At 35.8% G+C, this 20,553-nt stretch overlaps 1 protein-coding gene across 4 annotated transcripts in view; it reads left to right on the top strand.

Moving 5' to 3' along the window:
* LOC143895178 (GTP-binding protein Di-Ras2) overlaps window positions 1-20,553 on the top strand; it is a 91,523-nt gene that overhangs the window by 19,646 nt on the left and 51,324 nt on the right. For all 4 annotated transcript variants that reach the window (XM_077402138.1, XM_077402137.1, XM_077402140.1 and 1 more), the window contains exon 3: window positions 4,566-4,601. The gene's annotated coding sequence lies outside the window, so the exon portion shown is untranslated. The remainder of the gene's footprint in view (window positions 1-4,565; window positions 4,602-20,553) is intronic.

Here is a 20,553-nt window from a genome sequence, read left to right as displayed (position 1 = left end):
AAAAGAATGTGCGGTTAATATACGTATTATATTTTCTCAAAAATTTTTAACAAATTGACAATTATACCTAAAAAAACAAGGATAAAACTCTCCAGATATACAATCAATTTAACAAATATCAAGTGAAAACAAATGCCGGTGGTCAGATAAAAATAAATTATATATTATACGAACAAATTACAAACGACATACGTTTCGGTCTTTGGTTTAGTAGACCCTCTTCAGTTGGATAAATAAAATAAAAAATGTATAGATAAGAATAGTCTTGTCAGACGGAAGACTATTCTTATCTATACTTCTAACTTGTTTTATTTATTCGACACTGAAGAGGGTCTAAACCAAAGACCGAAACGTATATCGTTTGCAATTTGTTTGTCCTCTTTTAAAAAGGGCATGTCGTAGGTATTGTTGTCACTTCCGCGATGCCGATTGGTTTTCTTGCTGCGCTTACTTCATTTGCAGCTGTCATTGTATATTTTGACAGTTGTGTGTATCAAGGGTTAATAGTGTAATAGTAATAGCATAATGTTAAAGCTAAATAGCGCGCGCGAAGAGCGCGCGTCTGTAGTGTCTAGTATAATATATAATTTATTTTCTTTTCACCACCGGCATTTGTTCTCATTTACCTTTTATTTTATTGTATTAAATTATATAGACCTTATATTCTTAACTATTATGTTAAACACAATCTGTTCTTTTCTAAGCTGGGATCTTTTGTCGTATTTAGATCTACGGATCTCAAAATATGCTTGACATTTAAAATTCTCCTGCAATAAGATTCTCAAATGCATTTTTCAGAACGCAATGCGTTCTTCGATGCGTTTAAAAACAGGGAATCGCGGAAATTCAATCAGTCGAACGTCGGCTCGAATGTTCATCACCGCAATCAGCGGGATTGGTCCGCCTCAAATTACATATTGTGCAAACGGACTGTACAAGCAAACTGGCACCCCGGTGATCAAGTGATCAAAAGGATCTCGATCGAGGCGAATAATAAGACGTCGATCGAAGGGGATCTTGGAGAGTGTGCGGAAGCGCATGCATGCTGCGAAATTACGGCGGATAAGCCGATGACGCATTGAAGCGCAATCACTGGTCCATTAAATTTTCGTATTACCATTTCGTACTATACCTATATAGAGTACTATATATAGAGCCTGCCTCGCGCGTCGTGGAAGACATAATCACAGCCACGAGCCGAGACATACGTCGAATGCCACACCTATACCACATCGGTTAAATACCTCCTTGTCATGTCGCGCGATTCCGTCTCTTCTTCGACAGCCAGCCGTGACGGAAGTCTCTGTACCTCCTCTTCTCCTTTTTTCGACCCTAGCTCTTTCTCTCTATCTCTCACTTTTACGCGATACATGTCGGTTATAACCGTGCGATACACAATGACGGAAAACTCGCGCGCGATGCGATGCGAACTTATAGTACGAACTTGGCAACAGCGAGTCCACGAGAGAAAATCAATAGCGCCTTTTAACCCTCTCCTCTGTGAGATGGAAAAAAAACGCCGCCGACGAGAGTGTCCGAATTGAGTTTCGTCGTTTATTGTTTATCGGTTAATTGTTCGGACTTCTTTTTTGTAATTCAAACAGATATGCGCTACGCTCGCGTGTGAAAGAGAATAGCACTAGTAATCGCGTATGTAAACGAAGCTTATTGATTTACATCCACAGTTTCAATATGCGCGTGTCAAGCATGAAAGCATAATAGAATCCGTCTATAACAAACGATGTAATGAAGTTCTCACTGTTGGTTAATTGAAATGATATTCTCGAAAACATGAGGTCCATATTTCTATGTAGCTGTCTTTAAAATATAAACAGTAAAAATTATTATAAATTTGATAACTTTTACGTATTACGGTTGAAAAAAAAAAAGAAATTACAAAGTTAATCGTTACTAGTTTAAATCGCGGGCCAAGGTGGCCCAGCGATCAAAGAAGACACGTTAGGGATGCATGCGCGAATGACTAGTAATGATAAGATCCGTGGTTCGATTCCGAACCGGCCTTTTTCCCGAAAAAATCGATCGAAAAATGAATGTTTGTCGGAACATCTCTAGGAAATAGAGATGACCCAAAGAACACGCGTTTCGCGATAAATTTTTTCGTGATGAAGGCCTGTAAACAGCAAATGAGCGAAGAATTTTGATACGTTCCACAGCTTGTTGGTATCGAGATGGTGTATTGTGCTGTATGAGTCTTTAAATATTTGCTCAAACAACGTCACACACACATATATACACATATATATATTTTTTTTGTTGATGCCGCAAAATCGACCGGCCAAGAGGCCGGAGAACTTTTCGTACGTGATGCGCAGCAGTCCATCCATGTTATCTGGGATAGACTAAGATTGGTGACGTAACACGCACGGAATAATTTAAGATAAGATCATTCTGCATGTGCTACATTAAGCGCCATTAAATATCAGAGTATACATTTACGCGCAAACATTGATACTCGGAGAAGCGCGCCCGTTCTCCGCTCGTTGATAACAGTAATTAAGCATCAGCGAAAAAGTGTCAATATATAAAAGCGCAATTTAAGCGAGATGCAAGGTTAACGCTCTGCTAACTTGATAGGCAGGGCTGCCATACTAATCGATGTGAGAAAACCGTGGCGAGGAAACGAGGGTGCGGCGTTAATTGAACGTTATCGCTGATTAATCGATGACATTCGAGAGTATGTACGGCAGAATTACGAATATACGAGTATAACGGAGAGCAGAAATTATTACGTATATAATACGTACATTACTGTGTTAAAAATATAACTTTAAACTGCATAAATGAAAAAAAAAACATATCTAATATTACGTTTATAAAACGTCATTGTACAAACATTATTTTTTGAAATTTATTTCTGAACAAAAATATAATTTTAACGAAATATGTGTTTCTGCGTCACGACCGCAGAAATAAATATAGATTGAATAATCATGTACCGGAGCGCCTAAGTCTGGTTTATCCACCAAGAAATTATAAAGCGCTCTCATATTAGAGTCCTTTAAAAGTACACGCTTATGCTCTCAACTCGAAGAATATATATGCAATTTATAAGAAATATCTAATTTTAATATGACAATATTTTATACCCTTCGCAGAATTTATTCTACCAAAGGGAAATATCATGGCAATTACATTGTTATTAGATCGCGAGCCGTTTTTTTATCGGTGAAAGAATTTTTATCTCATTTCCGTGGCAAATGCAAGCTGCCAGTAACGGCAGTTCCCAGAATGTTTATGACGTCTGCTAATTTAGATTGAATTGTCGAGACGCAATTATAAGACCTCGCCTGGCGAGTGATTCAAAATGAGTTTCTCCCTTCACGTAAGACTGTCGTGAAATTTCAGATTACACGTGCAAAACGTTTTCATTAACGCTGTTATGATTGCTCATAATTACAATTTACGTCATACACTTGATGAGTTTTTCTTTTATATAATGTATTGATTTACCGAAACTCCTACGCACACCTCTCCACACTTATCGTTAAACGTTTGCAAGCGGTACATGGGGAAACAAAATTAGAACGTTATAAATCGCTAACAGAAAGATTTTGGAGAAAAATTTCAGAGACCTCGATAGATCTGACAATTCCAATTAATTTAAAATAATAACAAATTTTATTTAAACGATGAAATTTATTTTAACGCTTTATGATCAAGATATGTAATATCGCATGTTAAAACATTGTGAAAATAATATTTAACCAAGTATCCATTTAAAAAATCGCTCTCAAATTTATTGAAAAAGCGCAATTCATATGGTGTATGTACACAAAAAATCGAGTTACTCTGAGAGAGAGAATCAATGAAAAATATTAAATTTCTAGACATAAATATGAAAACGGGGAGTAAGTTAGAAAGGAAGAATTCATTTTATGACAATGACAGCACCTGACAACAACATTATTCAACCTTGTTCGCGTAATTCGTCTGAAAAAGGAACGTTTCACGCTCAATATGTTCAAGACGTTCTCGAAGAACCCACTCACGAAAATCAACCTGTGCGCGATCGCCCCTGTCCATTCTCGGAGATATAAAGCAGAACATTGTTTTACCAGCAAATCGCGAGACAGTTTCTTTCCACTTGATCCGCGAGCTCAACCTTTCGAGGGCTTAGAAGAGCACTGCTTCTTCCGACATTTTTACAACCAGCCTGGCCCGACAAAATAAGTAACCTAGATGTAATCCTACTGTGTAATCTGGACAACATCTTTCTCGCTTTCTTTATTCTTATCTTTAATGCTACTGTATTTCGTGTATGATCTGTACTGTCATTGAATAAAATGTCATTGATCGAAAAATGATAAAAAATGATAAATCTGTTAAATTAAATGCATTAAGATTCTTTTTACTTTATTTTACCAGGATTATGAGTTACAAGATATTATAAATTATAAGCTAAATAAAAGAAGATATTGAATGGTCAAAGATGATTTATATAATATATACATAATAAATATAATTATATATATTTGGATAATATATGTATATAAGTTTTAATAACTTTCTAATATTTCTAACAATTTATTTTCTTTTGCTTACAGATTCAGTTTTCCGCACAGAATATTCTGCATTGAAAGGTAAGTTTCAACATGACTGAGAAAATAAATTGTACGAATTTAAAAACTTAAATTACTGTGTCAATATTTATAAACTCACTTTTATTAATTAGTCAAATTTGATCAGGGAAGAATTTAATAATATTGCATTTAAGAAAACATTTTAAGGAAACAATTTGTCAATGTAAACAAACCAAATATTAGTTCGCGTGAACTAATAACTCTAGACGCTTTGTTAAGACTTACAATTAGCAAAGTTGCAATTAGAAAATTAATTTGTTTAGGAATTAAAGCAATTCTAGAAAAACATCTCATATTATTCGCAATCTGTTATCTCATTCCTATCTATATATTTGCCCTTTTCTCACACCATATCTTCATCAAAGATTTATAACGGCATTCGAGCTAAATCAGTCGCCGCAAAATACATTCGCAACGGTAATCATCATTATCTCGTGTGTAACCGAGTGATCGAGCTTATTGATCACTTTTGCGTTTATTTGGTAAATATTAAAGAAAATTATCCGCTATATTTTCCGCACATATCTGGGACACAAGTCGTAAAGCAGCGTCTTCGGGATTAAATCCCATGTGCAACGTGTCTACGTGTAACGAAATTGACATCGGTCGATTCGCGCGTGAATTTCTTGACTTCGATTGGATTGCGGAGAAAAATTTTACGCGCAGTGCTCACACATCGTTGAACACGAACCGAGATGCGACGAGTCGTAACGGATGCGCGCATGAAATATGCACTGGGATATGCAAGGAAGCTGTCGAGCGAGTTCCGAGATTTCAATTTAGAGAATTGCTCGCGACTGTGCAGTTTTCATTAGACTTGATAGGTGTGTGTAAAAGTCGTTTTATTGTATTTTATTTTATAGTAATTTTATTCGTCTCTAAGCTTTAATGTGGAAAATAAAAAACTTGCCAATATATATATATAATTACCACTTAAAAAAAAAAAATAATGAACATTAAACTCTTTAAATGTGCTACTAAAATGTCTTTGTTTGGCCTGAATGTTTACAATAAAAATTTGTTAGCCAGGCGACAGGTCGAAGCACAGCTCCGTGTCTATTATTAACGGAATCGCTACTTCGTTTTCCAAACGATTGTCTAACTGCTTCTAAACCGAACCGTTCGTTCGCATCGCGAACGTGAATGCCGCTACCGGTCTGTCTGTTTCATACCTACCTGTCCAACTCCTCCTTCCCACTTCGGCTTGCTCGTCCGATAAGCATTCCGACGTGGCTTTAAAATTAATGGCTTTCAACCACGAAGGTTGACGGCGCCAGCTATTGACATCGCGCGCGCCTGTAAACGAACAGAAAGTTGTGCGCGACTCGCATGCGCGCGAAAATAATTAAACTCGAGAACGAGTTGCATGTGCGGTCGATCGATATCTTCCATCAAAACCTGCGTTTTTATAATTATCGAAACTCGGAGCGTTTCCTAATTATAAAATAGTTTTCAGTTTTCGTTTTATAATCAGCGATATAAGCAGTTAGTATTAGCATTTTCCTTTCTTTTTTTCTGAAATGCTTTTACTTTGCCGGAAACGTGTAGCAGCATTTTTTCAAAGAAATCCTGTATTTGTATATGTATATAATGCCCGAGATCGTTGGATATTTCTTTAATCATAGAAAAGAAACTAAAAAGATACAGTGGTTTCCGAGTTGTTTCAATGCCGAGGTAGCAATACTTCTGCATTATTTATGCTTAATATTTAAGTAACGTTGGCAAATTAAATATCAAGTGAACATCAGATGGACAATAGAATCAGAACCATAAAATGTTTCATTTTTATTGATTCTAACTAGGACCTTTCCTTTATATAAATCTAATTATGAAATCTTAATTATCAAGATATCTATTTCTGGAGTTTTAAGATTCATGACGAGTGATGAATTTTAACAAGTTTTTACGCGAAGGAGAGTTAACTTAAAATTTGTGATACAGCATGACTAAAGACTCTCCCAGGAATTCTTGTGTAAACTATATAAGTTAAGATCTATGAATTATTTTCCCGATCGTGAGAAACAACGATGGTAACTCGGTTTAACGAAGCGTTCGCTTCTCAGCGGACGCGAGCTATCGATATTCGCGAGCTTTGAGTGCGACTAATGGCCCGAACCACTTGTTGAAAGCGAATTTACTTGAAACGCTTGCATTTCGACGAGATCTTTGATTCACGTCCATACTTTTCGAACGGGTGAGAAAAGTTTCGCTCTTTTATCGTCCCGGCTACAAAGCAATCTAGCTTGCAAAGCTTTAAATAAACTATAAAATTAAATAATAAAAATTAAATAGTAAAAATTAAATTAAAAGGAAGTTCCAGGTTCAAACCCTGGCTGAGGTAATATTTTTCGCAATGATTTCTTTACAGTTTTTTAGATGCATATATAGCATGCATATATAGCATCAAAAATTAAATCGAATCGATTTAATTAGGTGTAGGGAGGGGAATTTTACTACTCCAACCGGAGCTGTGTTTCAAGTCTGACAAATCTAGTTGGCACGCAGTCAAAGATTGGAAAATATATGTAAAATAAAAATATATAAATAAAACTTTCGCGCATCATTTACCGCGCTGGTTCTTAATTAACTCGGTTTATTCGTATGGATTTTCCATTAAAAACCTATATACTTTGAATTTTAGTAAAAATTAAAATTAATAATAACAAAAATATATATATTTCTATATTTTTTAAATATTAATTATTTATCACACACACACACATTCAAGGAATTATGATCATTATAGTAATTTTTTAATTTGTAAATATTTATAGAAAAAGCTGTTTATATAACTAATGTGTATTCACAAAATTACAAAAATAATTTTTACCAATACAAATTGATATTTGATCGATCGACCTATCTTTGATCGAAAATATTATTTAACGAGAACTTATAGATCTTTTTACAAGCAGGTCACTTTTATCTAAAATTTTGCCATCTTATTTTCTTTACCTAAACAAAAAATGAATTTTTTAATCCAAAGAGTCGTACATCGAACGAACACATTGTCGATTCGTGAACAAATATTTCACTTCAATCGAGGCATTTGGGGGAAGCGGCGAGAATCGTGGAAATAAAATTTTTGCAATGGATCGAATGAAGGAGTAAATTGAAGTGCCACAAGTATAACGAACTACAAGCTGCCGCGTCGATTATTTGCAAATAGTGATCGAAAAACGATTCGATTAGTAGCTTACGCGCACATGGCAGTGTTGTGTCCAATGTGATTTACATAACTACGTTTCCATTGAAGCTTATAACGAATCTTTTACGTTGCAGCTGTTCAAAGTCGGTAAATGTAAAGCTATTGCTACATTACATAAACTTTCTTCCTTTCAATATAAGAGTTAAGGTCCAAAATTATCGATAACAGAGAGCTTTTCCAATGCTCTGTTTAAACGTAGCAAATGTTGAGTTACACGTCTAAAGAGAATAATAAAATAAAGAAGGTAAAAAAAGATAGCATATAAAACACTGTCCAAATCTCTATAGAATCCTACGTCGTAAAATTGAAAAAATAGAAATTTGCACTTGGTTTCCTCATAGAGGAAGTGATGCATGTCTTAAGATCACGGTCTTACATACAGGTCTCTCAACTCTGATGTGTGTATGTGCCAAATTTAACGAAATTTCTATAACTCCAGAACTAATTAACCAAATCTTAACGAATTGTATATGAAATAGGGGTAGAATTTTCCGGGGAGTACTACAGAGTGTATAGTTTTTTGTTACCGATTTTCTGGAAACCGTTTTTTTATTTTTTATTTTTCTAATTCTTGAGTAAAAAAATTAAAAAAAATTGATTTTCAAAAAATAGATAACGAAAAACTATACACTCTATAGTACCCGGAAAATTCTACCCCTATTTCATATACAATTCGTTAAGATTTGGTTAATTAGTTCTGGAGTTATAGAAATTTCGGTAAATTTGGCACATACATATACACATACACACATAAATAGCGATTTTTCGACGTTTTAGAACATTCTGAACACATTGGCAAAAGCAACTAAAAAAATTTTTTTTTACGAAAACAGCTTCCTCTATGAGGAAGCAAAAAAAGCTTTCTCGCGGAAAGAGATCTATCTCTTTCTCTTTTTCTCGCATCTGGAAATAAAATTTTCTATCCGAGGTGAAATGCACAGCGCTTGTCACCGCGTACGCGACCTTTTATGTAGTAATAAATAATAAGGTAACTCTCTCTTTGTCGCGCACGTTTTCTTCTTTCCGGCCGCGCAACGAGATAAAGCGGCCTGATATCCCAACTGCCGCGGACGAGAATAGACGACGGACATGCCGACAACTTCGCGGTATATTTTATAGGGACTGTTATATTATATCCCGCGCATTGCACACCGCTCGTCGTGTGTCGCGTTTATTCGACCGTGTTGTTCTAAACACGGTTCTCAGCTACAGAAATATGCTCTTTCTGAATATGAAACATTACTGTACTTTTCCGCTGCCGTTTACCGTGCAGTATCGTGATTGTGTAACTCTACGAGAGCAGCAGAAAAACTCGTTACTTTACTAATTTTTTAAAATTATTTTTTATCTTTCTCCTCGATTTCGTTCCCTTGCTTTTTCATTGCTTTTTTTTTTTTTTATCTTTTTGCTCATATTCAATTAGCGAGCTGTAAAATAAATGTACGACCCATGCAATTGCGTTTCTACAGAAAATACGATTCGAGCGCGCGCGTCTAACAATCGTCCGACCAATTCGAAAAATAGTTATCAAGCGTTTGAGAATCGGGCATGGTCGAGATCCACTCGACCCTTTACCAGAGGGCTTTGCCACTTTCTTTGCGAGAACTCAAGTACCGACCAGCTGCTAAACTTTTCTAAGAGATAATAATCATAATAGAAATATGTATAACGCTGCAAGGGCAAATTATTCTCATCGGTTTTTTGTACGCCTAAACTAAATACACTATGTCTATAAATAAATATTCCTTCTTTCGCTGTGATCATTGATTGTAAAACGCATGAAAGAAACAAAAAAATAGAAGAAATTATAGGATTTTTTATAATATCCACTTTAATATCCGATAATATGCGCGGATTGATTATCGAAATACACATTATCCAATTATTCGAAAAACTAGCTGTTATTGAGTAAATGAAGATTACATTAATTTAAATTAATGTTATATATGTATACTTCAGTAAACTAATTGTGACAATAATTAATAATTACTGCTACAATTATTATTATAATGTTCTACTTCAATATATATTTATTTAAAAAACGTTCGACTTCTTTTTTACACGATACATTTATGTATACCGAGTCACTTTTTATCGCATAATCAATATCGCTGGAAAGATGCTTCTGGAGTTTCTATTTTGAAGATCAACGTCGCGTTTTTCAAAGCATTACCGTGTGACGCGCAAATTCGCTCTCTCGATTGAAGCTTTGACGAGAGGCGTCGCCGACGTGCGAAATCGCCGGTCAAAGTTACGTCGTGTCGTCGGGTATCGAAAGAAGGAACCTCATTTATGTCCGTGGGGAGGCCTCGTCGAGGACCCCTGACCCGATTTCGCCGCGTCCGTATCTTTGAATCGGCGCTGGAGGAACCTCTATTAAGCTGGACCCCCCACCAGCGCAAATCAAGTTCGCACTAGGTCAAAAATTTAGTGCTATTTAGGTGCTAATTAAGTGCCCTAGTCCGAATTTTGGTGCTCGAACCGTTTAGCAGGAAATCGCGTAAAAAATGGGGGGTCCAGCTTGCCATAAAGCTGGACCCCCCCATATCAGAAAATGGTCCTACAGAGAAGATAAGTACACTATAATTTAGTGCTAATTAAGTGCTAATTAAGTGCTCTAAAAAAAAGATAAAATGTTGACAGATTATAACATTTATTTAAATATACCATTATATATTGAACACAGAACCGTCGCGGTCGACACTAACACTTAAAAAGATTGCTGCATGAATATATTCGTTACTAAAATGATCGAAAACATATATTTCCCAAATCTGAGTTCATTGCTAACAGTAAAACAATTACAATAATTAACTTAGACCAGCCGTTGGCGCTGAGCACTAAGTTCCGTCATCTGATCGTCTACGAATTAGTTGCTCGCATAATTATAATATTAAAATAATTCTCAGACATTGTACTTTAAAAGAATATCACGATTCGAATTTAGTGTTAGCAGCTTAGTGTTGAAATTAATTAATTAATCAATACAGCGCGCGCTTCGCGGATAAACTAATTAATTTAAACGCTATACAGCCAGCACTAAATTCAAATCGTGATATTTTCTTAAAGTACAATGTCTCAGGATTATTTTAAGACCATAATCACGCGAGCACCTAATTCTTTGACGATTCTGTAAGGAACTTTAGAGCGCTGCGCGCGCGCTCCATGGATAAATTAATTAATTTAAACGTTATACAGCTAGCACTAAATTCGAATTGTAATATTTTCTTAAAGTACAATATCTCAGGATTATTTTAAGACCATAATCACGCGAGCACCTAATTCTTTGACGATTCTGTAACGAATTATAGAGCGCGGCGCGCGCGCTCCATGGATAAATTAATTAATTTCAACGCTATACAGCTAGCACTAAATTCGAATTGTAATATTTTCTTAAAGTACAATGTCTTAGGATTATTTTGGGACCAAAAACACGCGAGCACCTAATTCTTTGACGATGCAGTAACGAATTGAAGAGTGCTGCGCGCGCGCTCCATGAGTGAATTAATTGATTTCAACTTTTTGCAGCTAGCACTAAATTCGAATAGTGATACTTTCTTAAAGTACAATGTCTTAGGATTATTTTGGGACCAAAAACACGCGAGCACCTAATTCCTTGACGATTCTGTAACGAGTTATAGGGCGCTCCGCGCGCGCTCCATGAGTTAACTAATTGATTTCAACCTTTTGCAGCTAGCACTAAATTCGAATTGTAATATTTTCTTAAAGTACAATGTCTTAGAATTATTTTGGGACCAAAAACACGCGAGCACCTAATTCCTTGACGATGCAGTAACGAATTGAAGAGTGCTGCGCGCGCGCTAATGAGTTAATTAATTGATTTCAACCTTTTGCTGCTAGCACTAAATTCGAATCGTAATATTTTCTTAAAGTACAATGTCTCAGGATTATTTTAAGACCATAATCACGCGAGCACCTAATTCTTTGACGATTCTGTAAGGAACTTTAGAGCGCTGCGCGCACGCTCCATGGATAAATTAATTAATTTCAACGCTATACAGCTAGCACTAAATTCGAATTGTAATATTTTTTTAAAGTACAATGTCTCAGGATTATTTTAAGACCATAATCACGCGAGCACCTAATTCTTTGACGATTCTGTAAGGAACTTTAGAGCGCTGCGTGCGCGCTCCATGAGTAATTGATTTCAACCCTTTGCAGCTAGCACTAAAATCGAATTGTAATATTTTCTTAAAGTACAATGTCTCAGGATTATTTTAAGACCATAATCACGCGAGCACCTAATTCTTTGACGATTCTGTAAGGAACTTTAGAGCGCTGCGTGCGCGCTCCATGAGTTAATTGATTGATTTCAACCCTTTGCAGCTAGCACTAAAATCGAATTGTAATATTTTCTTAAAGTACAATGTCTCAGGATTATTTTAAGACCATAATCACGCGAGCACCTAATTCTTTGACGATTTTGTAACGGATTATATAGCGCAGCGCGCACGCTCCATGGATAAATTAATTAATTTCAACGCTATACAGCTAGCACTAAATTTGAATTGTAATATTTTCTTAAAGTACAATGTCTTAGGATTATTTTGGGACCAAAAACACGCGAGCACCTAATTCTTTGACGATGCAGTAACGAATTGAAGAGTGCTGCGCGCGCGCTCCATGAGTGAATTAATTGATTTCAACCCTTTGCAGCTAGCACTAATTTCGAATCGTGATATTTTCTTAAAGTACAATGTCTCAGGATTATTTTGGGACCAAAAACACGCGAGCACCTAATTCCTTGACGATTCTGTAACGAGTTATAGGGCGCTCCGCGCGCGCTCCATGAGTTAACTAATTGATTTCAACCTTTTGCAGCTAGCACTAAACTCGAATTGTAATATTTTCTTAAAGTACAATGTCTTAGGATTATTTTGGGACCAAAAACACGCGAGCACCTAATTCCTTGACGATGCAGTAACGAATTGAAAAGTGCTGCGCGCGCGCTCCGTGAGTTAATTAATTGATTTCAACCTTTTGCAGCTAGCACTAAATTCGAATCGTGGTATTTTCTTAAAGTACAATGTCTCAGGATTATTTTAAGATCATAATCACGCGAGCACCTAATTCTTTGACGATTCTGTAAGGAACTTTAGAGCGCTGCGCGCGCGCTCCATGGATAAATAAATTAATTTCAACGCTATACAGCTAGCACTAAATTCGAATTGTAATATTTTTTTAAAGTACAATGTCTCAGGATTATTTTAAGACCATAATCACGCGAGCACCTAATTCTTTGACGATTCTGTAAAGAACTTTAGAGCGCTGCGTGCGCGCTCCATGAGTTAATTAATTGATTTCAACCCTTTGCAGCTAGCACTAAAATCGAATTGTAATATTTTCTTAAAGTACAATGTCTCAGGATTATTTTAAGACCATAATCACGCGAGCACTTAATTCTTTGACGATTCTGTAAGGAACTTTAGAGCGCTGCGTGCGCGCTCCATGAGTTAATTGATTGATTTCAACCCTTTGCAGCTAGCACTAAAATCGAATTGTAGTATTTTCTTAAAGTACAATGTCTCAGGATTATTTTAAGACCATAATCACGCGAGCACCTAATTCTTTGACGATTTTGTAACGGATTATATAGCGCAGCGCGCGCGCTCCATGGATAAATTAATTAATTTCAACGCTATACAGCTAGCACTAAATTCGAATTGTAATATTTTCTTAAAGTACAATGTCTTAGGATTATTTTGGGACCAAAAACACGCGAGCACCTAATTCTTTGACGATGCAGTAACGAATTGAAGAGTGCTGCGCGCGCGCTCCATGAGTGAATTAATTGATTTCAACCCTTTGCAGCTAGCACTAAATTCGAATCGTGATATTTTCTTAAAGTACAATGTCTCAGGATTATTTTGGGACCAAAAACACGCGAGCACCTAATTCTTTGACGATGCAGTAACGAATTGAAGAGTGCTGCGCGCGTCCTCCATGAGTGAATTAATTGATTTCAACCCTTTGCAGCTAGCACTAAATTCGAATTGTAATATTTTCTTAAAGTACAATGTCTCAGGATTATTTTGGGACCAAAAACACGCGAGCACCTAATTCTTTGACGATTCTGTAACAAACTTTAGAGCGCGGCGTGCACGCTTTGCGGATAAACTAATTAATTTCAACGCTATGCATCGTCAAAGAATTAGGTGCTCGCGTGATTATGGTCTTGAAAAAATCCTGAGACATTGAACTTTAAAAAAATATCACGATTCGAATTTGCTGCTAGCTGCAAAGAGTTGAAATCAATTAATTCACTCATGGAGCGCGCGCGCAGCACCCTTCAATTTGTTACTGCATCGTCAAAGAATTAGGTGCTCGCGTGTTTTTGGTCCCAAAATAATCCTAATACATTGTACTTTAAGAAAATATTACAATTCGAATTTAGTGCTAGCTGCAAAAGGTTGATATCAATTAGTTAACTCATGGAACGCGCGCGGAGCGCCCTATAACTCGTTACAGAATCGTCAAGGAATTAGGTGCTCGCGTGTTTTTGATCCCAAAATAATCCTGAGACATTGTACTTTAAGAAAATATCACGATTCGAAATTAGTGCTAGCTGCAAAGGGTTGAAATCAATTAATTCACTCATAGAGCGCGCGCGCAGCACTCTTCAATTCGTTACTGCATCGTCAAAGAATTAGGTGCTCGCGTGTTTTTGGTCCCAAAATAATTCTAAGACATTGTACTTTAAGAAAATATTACAATTCGAATTTAGTGCTAGCTGTATAGCGTTGAAAATAATTAATTTATCCATGGAGCGCGCGCGCTGCGCTATATAATCCGTTACAGAATCGTCAAAGAATTAGGTGCTCGCGTGATTATGGTCTTAAAATAATCCTGAGATATTGTACTTTAAGAAAATATTACAATTCGAATTTAGTGCTAGCTGTATAGCGTTGAAATTAATTAGTTTATCCATGGAGCGCGCGCGCCGCGCTTTATAATTCGTTACAGAATCGTCAAAGAATTAGGTGCTCGCGTGATTATGGTCTTAAAATAATCCTGAGATATTGTACTTTAAGAAAATATTACAATTCGAATTTAGTGCTAGCTGTATAGCGTTTAAATTAATTAATTTATCCATGGAGCGCGCGCGCAGCGCTCTAAAGTTCCTTACAGAATCGTCAAAGAATTAGGTGCTCGCGTGATTATGGTCTTAAAATAATCCTGAGACATTGTACTTTAAGAAAATATCACGATTTGAATTTAGTGCTGGCTGTATAGCGTTTAAATTAATTAGTTTATCCGCGAAGCGCGCGCTGTATTGATTAATTAATTAATTTCAACACTAAGCTGCTAACACTAAATTCGAATCGTGATATTCTTTTAAAGTACAATGTCTGAGAATTATTTTAATATTATAATTATGCGAGCAACTAATTCGTAGACGATCAGATGACGGAACTTAGTGCTCAGCGCCAACGGCTGGTCTAAGTTAATTATTGTAATTGTTTTACTGTTAGCAATGAACTCAGATTTGGGAAATATATGTTTTCGATCATTTTAGTAACGAATATATTCATGCAGCAATCTTTTTAAGTGTTAGTGTCGACCGCGACGGTTCTGTGTTCAATATATAATGGTATATTTAAATAAATGTTATAATCTGTCAACATTTTATCTTTTTTTTAGAGCACTTAATTAGCACTTAATTAGCACTAAATTATAGTGTACTTATCTTCTCTGTAGGACCATTTTCTGATATGGGGGGGTCCAGCTTTATGGCAAGCTGGACCCCCCCATTTTTTACGCGATTTCCTGCTAAACGGTTCGAGCACCAAAATTCGGACTAGGGCACTTAATTAGCACCTAAATAGCACTAAATTTTTGACCTAGTGCGAACTTGATTTGCGCTGGTGGGGGGTCCAGCTTAATAGAGGTGCTGGAGGACTACCTTCCTCAGCGGTGGGATTCATCATCACGTATATAGAAAGCGTTAAGGCCTTGGTCGAACTAGCAAACAAGCACGTAACCGCTTTTGGTAAAATCTGCGCCATCTTGTCGCGATTTCGTGCTGAGAATTCGCAGCAACAGCTCTACTCTGTCATTGTCCGATGCTTCTTCTCTTCTTGCTCTCAAGTCTTTTGTTGCAATCATATAAGCCGGCACTCGCGAAAAGAGATTTAGTTCGCGCGCGTATTAATCACTCGTTGCTATCCTGAAATATTTAACATTTTATAACATAATTTTGCGAAAATATTCTACGCCTCGCGTTTCGAATTGTTTCCGCGATAAATTATTATCATACATTAAATATCTTATACATATACATGTTTGTTTACAGAAGAGTTACTCGTATATTAATCGGAAATGTATTTATAGTGTTTATACGTTAAAATAATTTTTCATGGTATTTCCGATGTTAATCGCACAATTTCACGAAATAAATCAGTAATTATTATCAAGAAACTCTCGCCTCTCTCTCTCTCTCTCTCTCTCTCGATGTATCACACAAAGATTTTTGTATTTTAAATATTTCGCTAATTAACCAAGCCGGTAATTCGCTTGAATTATTACACGTTCTTAATCTGAAAATGGTAATGGTCGTATTATGTTTAAACCGGCGAGTTTAAAGCGACATATCAAATTCAAGAAATAATTGGGGCTCGAATTTTGTAGCAAAATAGTAATTTAATAACGGTAATAATGCTCATTCCCCGTCTATCGCCTCAACTTCTAACAAGTCGAGTAAAAAGCAGGGAATATTTCAATAAGTAGTCGTCATCTTAATATATTTATAAGTCGTAAAATCGTATAAATCGTAAAAGATAATTAATAATAGTGTTAAAATTAATTGTTAATAGGGAATAATCGCATTTCGAACGATAATAATGTTGCGACACGCGGAGCGACTGGCGCTGTAAGTTCTCTGTTCGAGCGTCGCGGAGCGAATGATCGTGCGCAACGACCGCTCGTGAAAAACAACGCGTCGTCCTTGTTTACATACTTATCGGTAGTACGGTGACGCGTGTAAGTTTGAATTAGTAACATTTTATGACTACAACGATTTTGAAATATTTAAAACTTTTTGAAGCAAATATATATGTAACTTTGGATATTCTGAACTGGTTGTACATTGGTTTCGACAAACGCGCTATTGTTTAGCACACATATAGCACTTCGTTTAGATTCGTTGACATGGTCTAAGGTAACGATTAATGTTGCTCTGTATTTCAAAACGTTTTAAAAATTGATATGTCTAATGATATGATTATGCAACAGCATCTAAATTATAAACGCTGTTATCCAATATAAGTTACGGAGGTGCATCAAATGTATACATGAGAAATAGCGAGATTAGCGCGAAATTTAGATAGTTCTCTGCGTTTAAATAATTCGTATTTCTTTATTAAAATATATCAAATAAAACGTGATATTACAAGATTTAATATAACGATCAGGGATTCAAATAATTTGTTTTTCTACTGGGAAAATATCAAATAAAACGCTTTATAATGAAATTTTGTTAGATTTACTGATTGAAGCACGTGATTGAAGCACATAAGAATAGAAAGGTAGTGACTTAATAAATTTTGTATAAAAAGTCTCGTGAACTTTTTGCGATAGGCGTCAACAGTATCGAGAAGCATTGTTCAGTGACATTTAGCAGTAATTTAATGTGAAAAAGTCGAAGTTCTCAAATATCGCGACTTATTTATTTGTTTTTATGAACGTTGCAAAATAACTTTGACCATTAAAGAAATAAATAAGTAATAATTATTTCATATAGATCTTTCGATGAACTTAGACATAATTTTACTTTAGCTACAATATCTGGAAACTTTGTAATATTTAATATTAAGCGTGATGGTAATTAAAATTTAAGTAAAAATTCCGTAAGAATAATGTATTTGACTTTAAATGAGTAATAAGGTTTTGTTATATGATCGTTCTCCAGCAGCGTAGTTTGTAGAAAGCTATTCATTTATAATCAGCAAATAACTGGAAAATTAATGATACTTCGACGTTTCAGTTAAAAGATAAATAGATGGATGGATCGAGAGAGAGAGAGAGAGAGCTATAGATTAATAAAAAATCCTATCATTAAAATTTAAGTCGATGTAACATACTGTAGATAGCCTATTTTATACTTGTTAGAGCATTTCGATTCTAATTATACAATGACACACGATAATATTGTAATGTGATGTTTGGTCGTAAAAATACCGCTAAAAGTTAATTAACAGTTGTCATCTTAAGAGTGCTTAACACAAACAAGATACAAGCGCGCAGATATAAACGGAACTTAGACTGTACCGAGAAATCTCTCTCCGAGAGATACCAGACAATGTAACAAAACGAGCTCGTTTGAAGAAGCCTCGTTATGAAGATGAAACAATAGAAAGGGAAGTCGGATGTATTTTTACCGTATGTGCAACGCTATACATCTGTCAGATTTACAGTTTATTTGTCTGATGCGTGTTATTTAACGTTCATATACAGTAGAACCATCGTGACAGGAAGGTAACATCTTCTACCAATTTGTCATTAAAAAATTAAGATTTTATTTTCACAAATTGTTCTAAATCCGTATTTCACAAAGACCGAGAATATGTTACAAAACTATGAATTCTAATGTATTCTATCTTAAACAAATAATCTCTACTTTTCAAAAATACAAATTGGGAATCTAGTTTAGAAATAACGTCTTATATTGAAACCAAATTACGGGCGCATTTAAGATCAAATATAAAGTTAAATTCGCCAATGTAGCGAATTAATATGCATTTAACGCGTTTCGCATAAAAACGGAAAAGCGCGTGTTTTATGTTAACTGTGTACAACTCTTAAAGGCAACGAAACATAAATCTAATATTCTCAAGTATTTACGACGTGAATTATTTTTACCATTTAATTATGTCGCTGAAGCTAGCAGCGGGAGCTAGCAGCGGAACGTCCCGCGGACAGGGCCGAATATCATATGTCAGTTTCTCAGGGGGTCCGAACGTATCGTAGGTTAATTATTATTAGCCGCTGGGCTTTTCTTAGATATTATTAATTAATGAAAATTAAATTTATTTATATATAAATGTTTTTTACAATATTCAAACTGTTTTTTCATCGGTTTGATATAAAAACATGTTTTAATTATTATAAATTATTCGACAAATATATATATAATTGTAGAACATAACAAAGAACGATTTTCTCCAAATTTTTAGGGAATCTCGTTCTTGTAACAACAAAACGATTCAGCAAGTATTTGGAACAATCCGCGGTTCTCCTTAATTGTTATTAATTTTTTATTGATAAATTATTCAGCGGCGACCGATCGCAAAGAACGATTCTCTCCAAATTTTTAGGGGATCACGTCCCTGTGACAACAAAACGATTCAGCAAGTATTTGGGACAATCCGCGGTTTCCCTTAATTGTTATTAATTTTTTATGCGTATGTATAATTTTACGGTCTCTTGTAGGTTTATCGCCGTGCACGCTGTGAAATTAGCGCGAGAACAATAAAATTCATAATTCTCATATAATAGTGTTCGTATTTAATGAAATAAGAGAATGCAAAAGATTACTTTGACAAATCATTATATGGTTTCCAGAATAATTATTACCCCAAAAATATAATATGTTTAATAAATTAATAAAACGAAGTGCTTCTAAAGAAATTTTAAGAGCTAATCTTGCAATATATGTCGCTACATTTTGTGTTTCGCGAGGTAGAGGAGCGCCACGCGAGGTTAGAGGAGCGCCTCGCGAGGTTAAAGGAGCACATCGCGAGGTTAGAGGAGCACATCGCGAGGTTAGAGGAGCACCTCGCGAGGTACAGAAGCACCCTCGCCTTTGTCGGGACATCGGCGATTTCGTTGTAGGTTTATCGCCGTGCACGCTGTGAAATTAGCGCGAGAACAATAAAATTCATAATTCTCATATAATAGTGTTCGTATTTAATGAAATAAGAAAATGTAAAAGATTACTTTGACAAATCATTATGTAGTTTCCGGAATAGTTATTACCCCCCGAAAATATAATATGTTTAATAAATTAATAAAACGAAGTGCTTCTAAAGAAATTTTAAGAGCTAATCTTGCAATATATGTCGCTACATTTAAGTCGTTGGGAAAGAATCTTGTAAACTGTAACAATCCCCAAACCAACAGCCCCAATCTCGCTCGGTGTAGTATTACGGATAACGTGTAGCGACGGATTAACACGGCGCGGCGCGGGGAAACTCGAGGCGGCTACCTTCGAGCTTTTCTCTCTCTCGTGGAAAGAGAGAGATCTGTGAAACGTAATAAACTCGCAACGTGGTATCCACCGGTGACGGAATTGCACGTTTCCAGAGGGAGGCGAGGTAAACGGGTAAGAGACAACCGAGCCTCCCTCTCTTCTTAAAGCGGAGCTGTCTTTTGCGTGTGCATGTCGAGCAAGAGGTACATAAGCGGATGGCGATCTCATTTAGCGCGTCATTCGCTGACCATCGCATGTGGCTAACGAGAAGAGAGAGAGAGAAATGTTTAAAGCAAGCCTTTGAATACCTTGAATCTTGTGCTGGGCATCGCGCGGAAGTATACATCTCTCTGACGCGATAAATGATACAGAAAATTACAAACTCTATTCATGCAAAATATTGATTTTTTTAAAATGCATTCTACCACTAGTTATGCCTTTAATTTAAAAAATTATAGCCCGATATTTTATACGATATTTTATCGACTCTCGAAGTGTTACGCGTTTGACAATTTGAGGCGGTCTTTCTTGACAGA

The sequence above is a fragment of the Temnothorax americanus genome, unplaced genomic scaffold (assembly GCF_048541705.1).
Source record: "Temnothorax americanus isolate GAGA-0224 unplaced genomic scaffold, ASM4854170v1 Scaffold15, whole genome shotgun sequence".
Taxonomy (NCBI): domain Eukaryota; kingdom Metazoa; phylum Arthropoda; class Insecta; order Hymenoptera; family Formicidae; genus Temnothorax; species Temnothorax americanus.
Note: the sequence above shows the minus strand (reverse complement) of the source record. Positions and strands in the feature narration are given on the sequence as shown.